Raw genomic sequence first — 14,146 nt, forward strand, 5'->3', positions numbered from 1 at the left:
GACAGACAAGCACCACAGTACAATCCCAAGTGAACCTCAGCTAAATACAAAAAAGCCAGTAGCTGAATGCTGTAAACTTAACCTCAGGATGAAATGGCTTCTTAATCCACACAGCCATAAAGCAACAGATTATGTGGGCCTTTGGATATGCATAATGTTGGACCCTTCTGTTGTTCTATTGCACATGACATAGTGGTGCATACATTCACAAGAGACAACCAAAGGAATTATTTTTCTTTTCCTCAGTTTTCTGTTGCTTTAACTGGGCCCATACAAAAGAGAAAGGTTTAAGGATAAAGCTTTTCTTATCCTCTGTTATAAAGTCAGTCGAAATACTTAATAGAACTAAATCGTTTTCTTTGTCCTTACACAGGCTTAAAGTGAGGACAATCCAGCTTAACCAATCAAGTGAAGTGAGGTAAATTGGTTAAATTTGAATATTTGAATGTCACAGACACCAACTCAGGACAACAGGCTCAGTCAACACTGCCATCCACTGGCAGATAGTTGGACTGTTATCCCTTCAGTGTTTCTTAAACTGAACAAATACAATAGATCTTCTTTTAGAGAGATGGCTGTAAAACAAGGTTGTTCAGAGCAGAGTGTTTGCTTGTGAGCGGCCTTTCACCCGTGCAGGTGATCATGGATCGGCGCTGCTCTGAACTGAACCCTGGTGCCACCTCAACCCACTGACAGCCAAATACCCTCTACACCCCTGCAGTTTCTATAAATAACACCCTGAGCTCACTGTCAACTCGCTGCTCTCTAAGAGGAGAGAGAAACCGTCGGCTTTGTCTCGACATCTGGAAGGTGTCGGAACCCAGCCACTGTGTGATCATTGTGACCAGAGCAAATCATTGCAGCTGATGACCCAATTATCTTGTTCGATTTTCCCCAACTAGCTGTGTGACACAGACTGCTGCCAGATCCTGTTTGGTATATAACATTAAAGAATTATATGGTGAATAATGTACAATAGTGTTGATACATTAAGGTAACCTGTCAACATAAACTTTAAAACTGTCACTGTAGGTGATAATCATGCTTTATACTATTAATGTATACTATGTATTTGTTTACATCAGGGATTATGTCTTAATGAATAGAAATACTTAATTTTCACTTCCTTTAAGAATTCAGTTCTGTCTGATTCATAAGGTTACGAGAGGGAAAGAGGCTGTCTAAATATCTAATCTCAGAATATGTTATCCTTTTATCCTAGATAACCTAGTAGTTATTGATCATTTGTGAGACTGTATAGTTGTTGGTTTTTTTAAATTATAATTTGTATAATAATACTGATACTTCTGTAGCAGACCTTGCAGTGGAGACTTTTTCTGTGGCTAGGTCTATTTAGATGATTAATAAAGATTCAACCATGTTATAGACTATAGTCTGTTTTTCACCCCATACACTAAAACAATTCAATTAAAAGGTCTGCTAGAAGCTTCTCAGCTCTGTAACCATTGACTGTTATGTGCTTGACCCACTAAAGGGACTGCAGATGAAAATGAGCTCTAAGCTAACTCTGGTACAGTACAGTAAACAAATTACTACTAATGATTCAATTCTAAATTTCCTGATTAGAAAATTAAATTAATCCAGTAAATCATTAAGTTTTGCTGGGTTATTTTTCACATTTAATTCCAGTGCCCATTTTGGCAAGTAACTACTCCATGTCTCCTGGTTCTTATGGCTTTTTTCCTTATTTAACTTAATTCTACCTTCACTGAAACACTTTCATTTTTCTCTGTCATCCTGTCTTGTGAAGGTTTGCCCAGATGATTCACTCACACTGCGTCCAGCTGCTCGCTGTACTCTCACAGATATCTTGGTGTCCTGTGTGCTAATGCCATGTCATGGATGAAACCTGGGACTTTGCTGAACAACCTTGAACACACCCACATGCTGTTGGCTTCTAAGGCCGGGAAGAGAACGGGTGAGAGACACTTCACACACTCAACCGCACAGAGAAAGTCTGTCTGAATTAGCTGCCAGGAGGAGACCTGGATCTCATTCAGAAGAAGATAAAAAAGCAGCTGATGAATCCCAGGAGGAATTTAAGCTCAATCCATAGCCTCGTTTAGCCCTGTCATTCATTCATATATGTCCCAAAACCTTAGCATGACGAGCAAACATTTTGATTCAGGAACACAATTAGTTGTTTATTAATTCTGTACAGCACTTGTACTTTTCATTTCAGTCTTTTTGATCATCATATGAGAACAATGCAGACCTACATAAACAGGTTGACCCACAAAAGCGCTGATAATAACAAGGCTATGTTCTTATGTCGGGATGCTTCTCTGACAGTATACAGAACTCACACTTCCTCTCAGACACATCATACTTCATCTGTATGTCATTTTAAGGGTCAACATTTCATTCTCTACTGCTGCTGTGTCCAGGTAAGTAAATGATCCAATTTTGGAGTCAGTGCCATCACATCCACGTACCTGGGCCAACAGGAAATATGTGTACATGGCAACAGGCTCAGCTAAGTCAAACTCTGATGACTTATTATAAATTTGCCTTGTTTAATATGAGTTGCCAAGTTCCTCTGTGTCCTAACCATGATGCTGAAGTTTTGAATGGATATTTTGAAAGTAGAGCAGATCCTGGTGTTGCAGCCTAGTTTACAGCAGTCACAGCTTGAATTGCACTCGGGAAGTAGTCACAGAGCTGATCTTGTGAGCTATACATTCAGTTCATTCAGCATATCAGTGAGTCAGTAATCAACACAGAACTGTGGGCATGTGAGAAACTCTTTGATTTCAGGTGACAGCTCCCTTAATCACACCTAAACTCAGCTATTTGTTCTTCAAAGGAGAGCTAAATAACCACCATTCAAGACCTGTCAGAACTGGACATAATTTTCTTTGTGATACTACAAAAAACACCTTGATATTTAACTTTGTCCCTTGTATGGCCTTACACTGGAAATAGTGTTAGCTGTGTCTCTATTGTGCTTGTGTCCTCAAATGCCGGTCTGATACAAGCGTTATAACTGATAGAAAAGGATTAAAAAAATTATGCCAGATCGTCACAACTCATCCAGCTGGAGTGAGAAACGCTCGTTGCAGTATCTTCCCTCAGTTGATCTTTGAAATTCTCTTACATTTATTTAAATTTCTGTGTCATATGTTTTCTGGATAACTGAATGTCCTTAAAAGCAGCCATGATTTCAGTCTAATTCTTACTTGATAAACCCCTTCATGTTGTGTGTGTGTTTTTATTCCCAACAAGACTATTACAATTCTGTGGATGCCACCTCATGCCTTAGTGAGATTTGATCATTGTTTTTGGCTGGGAAATCCCTCTCATGGGATTTATGTATGGTTTTGAAAAGATGTAACAGCTTGCCTCTCTTTGCAGTAGTGGTACTAACTATCACTAAGATATTGAAATGACTAAAAATAACATTTTTTTCATTTCATGTGGAAATCTCTCAGGGATTTTTGCAGATCTGTCTCTGTCTCACTACTAATTACTTCTTTGCTTTATAATCCAATAAATCAAATAAACCACAAATACTACTCTAAGTTAGTCTGTACTTGGCACTTCAGCCACGACTTTCTCTTCCTTGCGGTGTGCGTCCGTCATTTCAGTTTTTTGACAGTTTCTCCTCTATACTTTCCAGGTACATCAAAGGTGACCCCATGGCTTTCAATTTCCCCTCCAAAAGGTTTTAAATTCTCGGACTGAGTGCAGATATTTTTCAAAGAAAATGGCCATCCGTTTTGCACTGTGTCCTACACAGTATACCCTTAATGCATTTCCTTGGTGAAGAATGATAAAGCACTAACTAGCACATAATAAATCCAGAAAACTGAGGAATCCAGGACAGTATTTTACTCCATGACTGTAGTCTTGTCATTTTCCTGACTATCCAGGTCAGTGCTGTCCCCATATCCATTTAAACTGTTCTTGTGATGGAGTACATTAACTGTGGAGGGCAACAGCCTGCAGTTTTTAGTTTTTGCTTTTGACATTTTCATAGGAAAGTTGTTCTTCTTCTTTTTCTGTCTTCAGATAACTGTTATAGATTTGGAAAACTAAGCAACACCTCCTCCACCTCCATGGCATAAATGTTTAGTTATTTCAGTACAGTAAGTTTGCATGTAAAAGCTATATGTAAATTATTCATCAAAACTTTTCATAAACCATGATACATCTTACATTTGTGTTACATTCCTAGTACAATTCCTCAAAACCATTTATTCTAAAATAACCCATTTTTTTCAAGTTCATCGTACTTAACCAGGTGCAAAATGTGTCATCGCAAGGTGATGAAAATAGTTGTGTGTTATCAGTCAGTTGCCCAGGGCTCCTGCTCCACATTTATGGTAGTGGAGTGAATAAATGTAGATAGAAGTGTAGGTCAATAATAAAAAAATACACTGTGCCTGTGGCATGAGTGGAATATTTTAATTGTTCCTTTTCTTAGACAGGAATTGTAGCACACATACATCACTTTGACTTCTTTTGCAAGTCTGTAAGTGAGAGTCCTTGGTTGGTGATGAAAGTTTCTTCCGGCTCACGAAGATACTGTACAGACCACACCAGAGGCCACTGTGTACAGTAAAATTGTCCTCCTTTCAGCATTACTTTAATCTTTTATCATTTAGCTGCAGCAACTGAGCAAAAGCATTTAGTAAAAGCCAGTATTCTTTGTTTGAGAAAAAATAATGTTTGATGTTTTTCACATGACTTTTGATAGCCAGAAAAAAACATTGTAAACGTGTTCTTCTTTGGCACCATAAAGTTTTCAACTCCCAGTATTTTACAATAACAGAACCAATTGGTTTTCTATGCATCTGCGTGACAAAATATCCACTACAGCTCCCCAGAAACCCAGTTATAGGATTCATAGTGAGCTAAAGCTTTAAAAGCTTCTAAAAGCTGAAGGAGGATGTTCACATTGTGTGAAGGACCTCATATATTTACTAACAACAAACCCCTCTTTTTGGCTGGACCGCAGCAGCAGGACGAGCCCTATAACAGCAAATGTCTGTGACTGACTGAGAAGCTGAGCTCGGCCGAATGCCACGTGACTGAGTGCCTTTACATAGTCCAGCCACATACTAGGTTTTGACCTCCTGTTTTTTTCTCAGTTTCACTTATGTTCAGATCAGCTCACTCCCATAGCTCACTGTAGATGATGGATAAATTAATAATTGACTAGTCCAACAGTCGTTTCATTGCAGAACAGCTCATTTTGGCTGACACCATGGGTCCTGTTTCTGCGGTTTGAATACTGGCAACTGCATTGTTATTTCTCTGAGGAGATATAAGCTTCTGCTTCTTTCCATCAGATTTTATTTGGGCTGTAATTTTCGTAGTTTTGTTGCCCTCCTGACTCTTAATGAAATCTTAACTAGGACGGCTTACTGTTACTGGCCTCTGTCAGTGAATTAAAGTTTAACAGACATGCACCATTTAAAATCCTGCTCACAGAACAACAGCGGTGGGGGCTTTATTTTCTCTTGTACATATTTCATTGAAATCTAGTAATATGCCTTTGTCTTGCTTTTCGCACTTAGTTATAAAAAAAAATGTATATCTTTGATGTAGGAATGGCAGAAATATTATAGTCACAGTATGTACCTTTTTTAAACTAGAATATATTACACAATTCTATCTTAATAATGCAAACGTTTTCTATATGTTTCATGAGGGTTGACGTGGAAATAAATGTTTTGTATTGTAGAATATATTTCCTTTATTTCTTTATGTATGAGGTGTCTTTAAATATATGAGGCTGGATTCATTGGGGGGTTTTGTGTTAAAGGCATGTTTCATAAATGTCTTTGGATTCTTCATCCTGAGAAAAAGGCTATAGGTCAGTATGTGATGTGACTTTGTGACTCTTCCTCAGAGGGCTTTGGAGAAAAGTGAGAAGCCGCTTATGGAATGGATGTTAAAGAAAGAAAGGAGATAAAGAGGTGCAGCTAGTCAGTAAGTACAAATAGACCAACAAATTCTAAGTCATGTCTGTGACTTTAACGACTGTCATCATTCAGTGAATGGGAATAAGGGACTGACAAGAGAATGAAGCTGGATTGAAATAATTACATTACATGACAATTTATTGGTCCGCTTAACAGTCTGTCTTTTTCAGTTTGCGTGCTTCTACTAATAATCAAACCAAAGTTTGAGTATTGAATAGAGAGAAGCAGGAAGACAAAAGTAGAAACAAATGATGAAGTAAAGCAGGATACTGCAGCCCTTATTGTTTTTGAAGTCACTGAAATTTAGGATCCTTTAATTTTCTTTTGACCTAAAAGGTTCCCAACCATGTATTTGAAAATGAGTTTTATTAAACCAAACCCAAATTTACATTTCATCATCTCCCTCTCTGCCGTGACATTTCTTGATTAAATGTGGTCAAACTAAGAGCTCTTCATACTGTCTGTCGCCAGTATCTGACTCATCCAAGTTATTTTTTAGCTTCAAGCTTCAGCTGTTGAGTTCATTTTAGAGATTCTCCCCATGCAGCCGATTATTGAAGGATTTCACATTTATATTTCATCTAATCTTGTAGGGCTGATATAGCTAAAATATTGATCATGATAAAATGTTTAATTTCAGTTTATCAATAATTATTGATATTGTTTTAATGATCTATTTTTAATGAAGACCAGAAGAAAAAAGGTTGACTGTAACCACCTTACTTTCATATTTTATTATTTATTCATTTTATTTATTCTGTTTTATTTACCTTTTACTTTGTCAACAATTCCCTTACCATCTGCACTTTTTTTACTTGTACTGTTTCTGTTGTTGTCACATGTCGATGGTACATATGATAGGCTGTTTATGAGCCACGGAGAACAGGCTTGTCGTTTGTTTGCAAAACCGAACTTTGCCTGTTTGTTATGTGCTTTCGCGGCAGTTTAAATTTAATGAATTTAAGTGAAAGTATCAAACATTGTAGTACATTATAGTACATATAACTATCGCCCAGGCCTATCACCTCCATATTTGCAAGTCCTACTTACTGTATAGATATAACTCCCTGTGTGCAATTTCTGGCAGGTAGCCTCTGAGGGACTTTCTGAAGGAGACGTGTGAGACAATGTTAACAGTGAGATGTACAGACAGTTTAATTGGAAGGTTAATCACGTCTGATGGTGTCTGATCTTCACTCCCAAAGCCACATAGGAGAAGTGATTTGGGAAATAAAATTGTCATTGTAGTCTGATGACCCACCTGGCATAATTTCTGTCTTAATGAACTGTTTAATGAGGATTAAGGACATTTAGGTGGCCTTACTATAAAAGAGATATTGGTCTTATCACCTCAAACAGCCATTGACTGAGAACGAGCTTGGATTTTAGGACTGATTAAAATGACACCAGTTCATGGAAGATAATTCTCACCTGGAACATCTTTTAAATCAAAATCATGTTACTTGATATTAACATTGTTTTGTGACGAGCTTCATAAATATTAACGTGTCTCTCCTGAAGTTGGAAACAAAATTGACCATGACTTATTTTTCATCAGTGGTACAATCTCTTGCATAATGGACGCGTAGTTTATCTATAGAGTCTTAAATTTGAAGACCAAAAAGTATACATATTGCTGGGTGTGATAAATGTTTATCTACCATCACGCTACATGGAAACATCAGAGTTTTTTACAGCATAAATTTGCGGCATTAGTTTAAATACTATGAACAAGCAAAGCCGTCACTGAGACAGCTATTGACCTCGTTACACTGCATTGGACTATGTGTGCAACAGGATTGAATTACAACAATGTTGGACAGTTTTAACAGGAAGAACAAAGAAATCATTCAACTCTCATAAACAGAGCTTCATCTTTCAGAGTATTTTACTAGAGCAGATGGTGGAACAGGTCAAAGCCTCAATTGTGTTAATTTATCTGATGGAGGACAGAACAGAGAAGATGCAATCATATGTTTAGATTAAAAACTGCAGTTGTCACCCAAATTGATGCATTTGGATAGCGCCTCTGTGCCAACTTGACAATGTTTGCATCTTGACACCTACTACAGCGCTGTTTTTCAGTGTTCAGTCTACGCTTGAACTTGGTGCAGGGAATTCCCCGTGGACCTCTAACCTTTTTTATCTGTTTATGAAAACAAGAATGGCACCAGTGTGTGAGCAAGCAATAGTGTGTAGGTTAAGCAAAAACTTCGATTTTAAGGTTACAGTGACCAAAGATGGATGGGGGAATTGAATAAGGCAGTTCATATACAAGTATTTGGTCAAAAAAAAAACAAGCCCACATTGTTAGAAAGTAGTGATGACGGTAATATGAGCATCACAGACTTTTACCTCAGGAAAACAGTTCCTATCCCAAAATAACATGGTGACCTTTTTTCCCGCCTCGAGCAGAAGGAAAGACTTCTCAGAGTCTTTGTCTGCTGTGAAGGCATCTCTCCGAGGAGCTCCACATTCCTAATCTCTTTGTGCCTCCTTTCAGAAAGGCTCAGATTTTGCTCCAAGCTGCTTCACTTGCTTCTGTAGCAGCACAATGATCTGGGCTGTGTTACTCTGCACTGGATCGGAGAATGGATTAATTCGGAGCATATTCGAGCCCTGCTGATGTCTATTTATCTGAATTGCTCCCTCTTTAACCATGTAGCTTGACTGCAGTACAGTGGACGTTTTGACCACTGATGTCTTCACTTCTTTGAAAGTGAACACAAATATGCTGTACATTTTTGTTGTAATTTTTCATGTTTTTCATGGAAAGGATAGACCAACATAACACAGTGTTTACAGATGAGAGTATTTGTTCATTATATTAGCAGTTATATGTGATAGAGTGCACATTAGACCCTCTTCTCATTCTTAATTTCTGTCTGACCCTTAGAAAGCAACAGAGAAAGAAAAGACAAGATGTTTCACTGCCTGATAACTGAATTGTGAAGCTGTGGAAATGGAAACTTAGTCCATAGATAAATACTGAATTAAAATGTAACCTACTGTATCTTAAATTTGCTCAGCCCTCTGGGTAACTGTTACTGAAGAATATCTTGACTCCATTCACAGCTACGAAGACATTGTTAATCCTGAAATTCCTCTGTAGCAGTTTTCCAGTTGAAATTGTTGTCGAGTTCCAAGTGTTGAAATGTTTGTGAATTAGTCTAATCACTGACGTAATTTTTGGCGATAACACTAATATAGAAAAATAGAAAATATACAATATAGTATATAATATATAATGAAACCTAATAGTGATTAAATTGAAAATGCTTCTAATCAAGTAAACAGATTAAGTACAGTACATAATTTTAAAAAGGCAGATTTAAAAAAAAAAAAAAGCTGAATATTACACACACACCCAAAAAGTGCATCCATTTTGGCAGCTGTGGTAACAGAGATATGTTGTCATAAACTACATAAACTATCAATATTACATGATGTAATTGCATTTATACACTTCAGTTCAGTTCAGTCAGTGTGTGTGTATAATCATTGCTGAGCAAGGGAAATTGTTCTGGGTTGCCAGAAATTTAAATATATGTGTAAATATGTAAGAGTAATTTTAAACGGCTCAGTTTCATCTTTGCTCCCTGGATAGATGTCACTAATGACATTAATGTGAAATTAAAAGTAAATGTCACACTCCTTATCCCATCCTCCTTGTCATGGTATCAGTGATCAAATTAATCAGAAGTCCCATAAAAATGTATTTAATGAAATTGCTCTCTAGTAAAACTGACTCACCAGGACTTTTTCTATTAGTTCTAATGTCATGTCACGTAACTCTGTTGGAACACATGGATCCATGAATTATAAGCTGTTAATCAAAGGTAAGTCTGCCACTGTGACATTGCAAACTTTGTGTTTGCGCAGTCCTATTTCCACAGTCGCTAAGTCTTGTTCAGTATCAGATGTTAGTGCTGCAGTATCACAATGATCATAAACCATGTGGAGGTCAGGGAGCAAAAGCCGCAGGGAAGGCAAACAAAGCTGACTATTCTTTTCTGCCTGACTGTGTCTCTGTCTTTGATTTTAAAGTGCACATTTGTACTATGGAGAAAAGAGGATTTCCAACATCCTCCAACTATTGACTCATTTCTTTCTTATCTAGACTTATGCTTGTGCACTTCCTCTCTGTTTTATGGCTTTTGGAAAAGCAGAAATCTGTCCCAACACATTGCAGACATTTCAACGCAAGGAGAACCATAAATTCTTGTCATGGGAATACACAAGTTGTTCACTCCCAGAGGAGTCTCTGACATAGTAGTTGTGGTAAAGTATGTAAATTCAAAATCACATTTATTTGAACAAAAGCATTTCCCCATGGATTGGCTGTTTATACCTTATGTGAAAAGTACCATGCTGCATGACTTCATGTTTGAAAAATCATTCAGCATTTTATATCGTAGCTTTAGAATCGAGACATTGCACACACCAGGATATGGCTGTGCCCCTCTGTTTGACTGAATAAGGTTACTGTGCTGCTTTAATTTCCAGAGGGAACCACTGTGGTGGTAGGAAACATCATTTGCTAATTAAAAAGATTGTCTCCTGGCGTCTTCACGAAAAAGACTATGCTCCCAGAAGCTTGTTAAAACTGAAGTTCTGATAGAAAGCATGTCTGTAAACAGGAATAATCTGCAGTAACAGGTACAAAATTGATTGAATTCTCCAACAAGTGCAAAAAGTTGAGTTAGAAACAGTCATCTAAAAATGCCTTCAGGAACGATTAATGGTGCCTGTCCTCCTCGGCTCTGGTTCTGGGTTCTTTCGTTCTACAGGTTCTACATTCCTGTGTGGAGTTTGTGTGGCCGTATGACTGGAAAAGATTTAATTTGTGTGGAATTATGTGTTATTTCTCCAAAAGATGTTTTGTATTTGAATTCCAATGCAAGGATGTAGTAAAAAAAATGCAAATAGATCAAGATTTTTGTTTTTGGTCGCAAGAAGCCCCATTTAATTTTCAGCTTTGTTCTCTTTTGCGCTGCTGTACTATTATGTCCCTTTGATTTATCATGCAGTCCACTTATCCACAAGAGAGAAGACTCTTCATTGAGTTGAACTAACTCAGTTAAGGCATTAGCACTTGACTGAATCGATTTACCTCCTTTATTTATCCAGGCCTTGACAGATAAGCACGTATTGAACATTTCACATGAGAGTGGTAGGTACTTCAAGAAGTGCCTATCAGTGGTACGTGAAGCCACAGTGAGGAAATCAATGTGCATAGCTCCTAGTCCTCTGAACTGAATGAATGTGAGATTGTAGCTGGCTGTTGTTGTGTTCATGTACTTGAACAGCCCATACAACATATAAGCTGTTTTATGAAACGTTACAGTGTGAAGTTTTTCTTTACTGATCCATAGATATGGAAGTAATTAGAGCTGGGCAATATGGACGAAATCAAATATCAAAATATATTCAACCAAATACCTTAATATTGATATTGCAACAGCATTGTTGGGCTGGCTGTGCTTTCACAAAATATTTACACAATGCGATTTTTGATGTAGAGATTTTTTTCAATAGACTAGCTTGAACAATCCGATAAGTTCAGGAAATGTTATCACTTTACTGTAATGTAGCCTTGAAAACCAAGAAAAGATAATACTTATGCTGTATCACATAGATTACATACCTAAAATCTAAGATGATAATAGCCTCATATCACAATATCAATACATTTCTCAGCTATAGAAGTAATCATAATTAGTTGGCACCACAACCATTAAGTTTTGTATGCACCATAATAAAATGTGTCTTGACCTGTGATTTGACTGTGAAACTGCTGCATCTTTCTTTCAAAGGAATTATAAGCATAATCATATCTATCAAGGACAAATGGCTTTAAGAAAGTCTGGAGAAGAGACAGAGTTATTAAAAATATTTTTAATGTAGACAGAATAATGACACGCGTTTTACAGCTGGAGCACCCTAAAAACAAAGTTTCATGAACTGTAGTATACAGTATGATCCAGAAGAAGTCCTCTGGCTGCACTCAAGAGCTCTTATATGCTTTTATGGTGTGGTGTTGTGAGGGGGCAGCTGATAGAACCAGTGAGAATCAGAAAGTAAAAGGAAAAAATAACCCAAAAAAAGAGTTTTATTAAGCACCACAAATGCTACTGTTGAAATTTGTTTTTGGGATATTGAAGTCAATGCATCTTATTTATTTTATTTGCTGATTGGCTTTTGTTATTGTGAATGAACAATCAGCCACCTGTTTTCTTTTTTTGTTAAAATGAAAGAGGTAAATCAGTTGAACGAACCAATTAAAAAATGCTTAAAGCTGTAATAGTCTTACTGACATTGTTTACCTGTTGGCTGGAATGTTAAATGAAGTCCAATAACACTGTATTTTGCTAAGCTACAGTTGTAGTCCTTTGTAAAAGGTAGGCTACACTTGGATGGTATACGCACTACACAAAAAATAGTTGACCTCGTCAGTGTGCATTATTTTACAGAAACCTTGTATCACCAGGAAAGGCAGCAGTCAAGGTGTTCCACATTTAGAAAATGTTTCATTAACCTCTCAGTTTTCTAAACTGCCAAAACCAGTAAATCAATCAGTGGTTAAATTGTAATTTAATACAATTCAAAATGAGGAAAAGAAGCATCTTTGAGATTCAAGGTTTCAGCAAGACAGTGACAACATGGGGATTATGTTTTACTGCACAATCAATGTATGTTTGAATACTTAGGTTAGTATTTTTTCAGGATAGCTGGAGGATGTGAACTGTCAAACAGGTTGTAAATATAAACAAGGGAAACAAAGTAACTTTGCATTGTACGTCAATGCAATGTAAGTCACAGAACAACATTCGATAGAGCAATTAGATATTATGATAATAAGCCAACAGTGATAGACAGAACTGATAGCCATCATAGTGAACAGTATAAGACTTGTGATAATGGGGGCTTTCCTTTAAACCTTATGAGATACAACATAGGTGTTTTCATTACTGGATGTTGCAGTGCAAACAGATATTATACACATTATGTTTTTAACTGACAGTATTACAATAGTTCTTCCTATGTGAATATAATGCAATGCAGCTTAATAACAGTGATTTCAGTATCTTTGTCTGAGCAAAAAGTAAAAGAGTTTGCATTCACAAAACAAGAAGATTCAATAGTAATGACTATACAATAATATTTGCATAAATAAAAATCATCACCAAACTTCAACTGAAGGTAGTACTTGAGTTTGAACAGTGTGAGCAATAGATTTTATGTAACTGTGAAATAAACACTTAGGCAGTTATGTGAAAGGACAGTTCTGTGCATTTGATATACATATTTGGGAAAATTGTGCATACAGTTAGCTTGGAAGTGTGTGATAATATAACTGATGTCCAAGTACAACAATCTGCATAATTTCTGCCCTTATTAGTTATATTTCTTTTTGTTGTTTGAGATTTGGATTTGAAAAAGACACCTTTACACTAACAGTTCCCACTTTATTACCTCGTGAGGCAGCGAACCACTGGTGGTTCAGACGAAACAGTGTCACAAATTCAGCCGCCTCGCAAGGTAAGACAGATATAGATGGTGATAGACTGATGGTTCAAGTAGCCAAGTATTTTCTTTGACAGTGCCTGCCCTTTTCCAAACAGTTTATATGGACAACTTCTCAGATGGCAAACCATCTGGCGCGTCAGGTTAACCACTTCCCACTTGTGCATCAGCTATGAGTGCAGCCTTGTCCTCAGCTGCTTGAAATAGTCAGCTGCATGAGTAAGACTTGCAAGCAGGCATTAGCATTTTATATTGCTTGGCTGGAAAAGTGCAAAAAAAAAAGAAAGAAAACACCATAAAACATTATTTATTAAAACTTTTTGCCATGTGTGGCATGAATTCAGTTTTTTTGTTGTCCTATTTTAGTGAGTTCTCAGTATGGTACATTAGTTGTCATAAGAAGTGTTGACCAAAATGTCCCCATCAAGTAGATATTGTCAGTATGTATTTAACATACATTTACAAAGAAAAACTAACTTTATTTTGCTTCACAGCATTTTTACATTCATCCTGACAGAAGTTTATTAACCTTCAACCTCCAACAATAAACGAATCAACTACTTAAACCAGATACATTCAATAAATGTGATGATGTGAAATTTAAGAATGAAGTCACTTAAATCACAGACATTTTTTAATAAAAGCCTTTTAAAGAGTTTTAACCATAA

This window comes from Scomber scombrus, chromosome 18 (assembly GCF_963691925.1).
Source record: "Scomber scombrus chromosome 18, fScoSco1.1, whole genome shotgun sequence".
In the NCBI taxonomy this organism is placed as follows: Eukaryota; Metazoa; Chordata; class Actinopteri; order Scombriformes; family Scombridae; genus Scomber; species Scomber scombrus.